Below are 3,852 nucleotides of genomic sequence, written 5' to 3' on the forward strand. Positions count from 1 at the left end.
TCTTCATCCCTCTTCTCCTCCTCAAAAATTACCATTTCCTCACCTTCTAAGTAAGCTAAGGAGTCCATTAGAGAGTTTATTTCATTTTTAGAGTTTTTAAAGTCAAAACCACAATTTTTATACATTTCCAAAAGACATTCCTCAAGAGGGTCATTAGAGATAATAGAAGGAAGGCCCTCTTCAACAAGTTCCTCCTCCTTCTCTCCTACCTCAAGTGTGGTCAACATCTCCTCACTCTCTAGAGTAGCCATGTCCGAGATAAAATCATAATCAAAACAAGGAAAGTCCTCATTAATCATGTTATGTTCTATTGGATTAGCCACTAACTCACTTGCCACTTCCTCCTCTATACAAGATAGAGTGCTAGGCATTAGCTCACTTATTTCATTCTCTTCACTCTCATCATCCTCATCTATATTCATTGAAGTTCTTGCCATTTTTTCATTTGCCTCTTCCTCCTCCTCTTGATGAGAAAGAGTACTTGCAATTTGCTCAACTTGAGCTTCTACGTTGGCTAAAGCTTGAGAATGAGAATTAATAAGTGAAGTGTGTGAAATATGCACATCAAGTAAAGCTAACACTTTTTCTTCAAATCCGGGTGAGTACTTAGAAGGTGGTGGAATTGATTCATCATAAAATGGTGGTGGAGGGTAATAGTCACAAGAAGGATTAAATGAGTGATTAAGTCCATAATAAGATGATGCATGAAATGAATTGGACTCAATCTCATAAGGATTAAAATGTGATGGAGGAGCATAAGGTGAAGGGATGTAATTCCCCCCCAAACTTGGATCAAACAATTCCTCTATTCACAATTAAAACCCAAATGCAAGAAAAAATTAGCCTCAACAAGGGCCTATGCTTGGACAAAAATTTAGCAATAAAATGAGCCTCAACAAGGGCTATCACAAGCATACAAAGAAGTGAAACAATTAAAATACAAGAGAGCCAAGAATTGGTCACAATGGTCCTTTAGCACATCAACTCCAAATTTAGCTTTTAAGCTCCAATGATTGCTTTAAGTTCCAAAGTTCGCCTTCCTTGTAGTCAAGTACCTAATTGAACAAATAATAATGAGAATCAAGAGAAAAGAATATACAATGGAAAATAAAATAAAAATATAAGCAATCTAATGAACACTATTGTCTAGTTTAATTCCAACAAAACCGTTAATCCCCGGCAACGGCGCCAAAATCTGACGACGGCCGTTCCAATACGCCAAACTGAATGTAGTGAATGTGTGGTTCAAGAAAAGCCTTTTATGTCAAATTTAAATTTATAAAAACCACTACCAACACTACTACTAACGTAGCAAGAGTGAGTAGGGATCGTCCCAAGGGATTATACGTGTTGGAATTTCAACTTCGACTCTAACGTACCAAATGATTGCAAAAGAGAATTGGATTGGTTGATTACTTCTAGAAAAGAATTAATTAAAATGCAATAAGATAAAGAGTAAGTAAGAAGGAAAGGTCTTGGGGTGTAGAGATCACCACTAAACAATACTATTCCAAACCATAATCAAGTGACTAATGAGGGAAATGAATGTGTTGCAATAATGTTGTGTGTGTAAAAAACATTCAATTGGTAAGGGTGACTCAACAAGTTCAAATTGTCTCAATCAACATGTGTGAGGCCACAATACATCTATTGGTAGAGGAATATATTGTCTAGACATCATGTAAAGAGAACAAAATATCAAATCAAGTCATTGAACCTTTCATTAAGCTCATAGTCCAAGCAATCCATAAGGATGACTTAGTTAAACATGCATTATCTAAACATCATGTGAGAGGCCACAATTTATCTATTGGGAGAGGAATAAATTGTCTATACACATGTGAAAGATACAACATATCATAACTAGTCATTAATCCTTCATTAAGCTCACAATCCACATACAACACAATATTAGAGGAATATGCCATTTGGACTCACAAGCATGGAACATCAAATATCAAGAGTAGATTGTCCTCCCATCTAACATTATACTACCACTACACTAAATCTACACTACTAACATGAAAATAAAGCTATCTAGACTAGGGGAGAGGCACAAGCCATCAAGAATAGGCATAAACCATCAAATGAACCAAAATAGCATTCATTAAGTATATCATCTTGATAATCTCTAGATCTATAGCATCAATACACATAGACATGCATCAAAAACACTAAATCTAGAGATAAGCACATGAATATCCTACTCTAGCATACGTAGACATATGGGTAGAATAAAATAGTCAATTGGAAGCATTAAACCATACAAACCATGAAATAATCAAGATTTATATATACATGAATATCAAGATGTATCATACAACACTAATCCCTCAATAATACACAAGATTAGAGTATAGAAAGCATGCTTGGGGCTAACTCTAGCCCCAAGAGGATGTCTAGACACTCATGGTAGTGATGATCCAACCCTCAAGGGCTAACTCCATGGCTGCTCCTTGTTGGTGAAGATCTCCTCCAATGGTTGCTCTAACTTCCCTCCTTCCTCCTCTCCAAGAAGAGCCTCCAAAAATGATTTTCAATGTGTGACAAGAGACTCTAGACTCCCCTCCAAAAAGTGTATCATATTCCTTATATAGGAGGTCAAATACACCCTATGATGAGCTGTGGTCGTGCAAGGCATATTCTCCAATGATTGGGTGAAGGACGGAATAAATGAGCTGGACTATAACTTTTTCTCGCTGGAGGAAGTTCGATCGATCGAACCTTAACTTGGATCGATCGAAGATGGGTTCGATCGATCGAACTGCATCTTGGATCGATCGAAGTGGTCTGACTCCTCCGGATAAGGACAAGGCTGAGATATTTCGAAGATATTTATGGGGAAAAGGACAAAAGTGGTTGGTAGGCGTACAGTTGTGGATAAGATCAATCATTTGAATAGGACAAAATAAGGTTCAATCGATCGAAGTTGATGTTGGATCGATCGAACTTGGAATTTTAGCAAAGGCCAAGGTTGGATCTATCGAGAAGTACTGTGATCGATCATAGATGTTCGATCGATCGAACTCTAAGTTGGATCGATCGAACTTTTCAGCTGCACAACTTTGATTCCTTTTTGCTCCTTTCTTTCTCCATTTTGCTCCCTCCTTTGGTTTATCTCAAGATTGCTTCAATTAAGCTCTTATTTGGCTGAGTTAGCTCAATTTTGGGATTAGTGCCTGAAAATATAAATAACACGTAATAAGTCTAAAACAGCAAAGTAAGATAGATAAAGGTACTAGAATGCTTAAGCTTAACGGGTTTAAATGCGCACTTTTCAGTGCTCATCAAGAAACTGAATTTTCCCTAAAATTCAATACTCTTGAAGTTTCCATATAATTAAATCTTCCTAAAAATCTTCCACCTAATCAGACTCCACAAAACCACAATAATCTCCCACTTGGAGTCTGGAGCACTTGTAAACCCATTCCATCTTCTTTTCATGCATGTCCCGTACATGTCGGTGCGCTTCTTTCTGTCTTCAAGCTAGAAGACCAACTGAAGTTGCCCACAACTTCAGTTTCTCCATGGTCACTGCCTTGGTCGACATGTCAGCCGAATTCTTGGTGCCAAGTATTTTCTCAAGTGTCAACACCCCATCTTTTAACAAAGATTTGATAAAGTGATACCGAAGTCCTCTATGCTTGGTCCTTGAATGAAATACTGAATTCTTTGCCAGATGTATCGCACTCTGACTATCACTATGCAAAACATTCTTCTCCTGTTCGAATCCCAACTCTGTCAACAAACCTTGTAACCAAATCATCTCTTTACTAGCCTCAGTCATCGCCACATACTGCCTCTGTAGTAGATAACGCTACAATCCTCTGTATTTGTGAAACCCAACTAACT

Source organism: Cornus florida, unplaced genomic scaffold (genome assembly GCF_030987335.1).
Source record: "Cornus florida cultivar Cherokee Brave unplaced genomic scaffold, ASM3098733v1 CherokeeBrave_3.0.0_Hap2_Chr02, whole genome shotgun sequence".
Classification (NCBI taxonomy): domain Eukaryota; kingdom Viridiplantae; phylum Streptophyta; class Magnoliopsida; order Cornales; family Cornaceae; genus Cornus; species Cornus florida.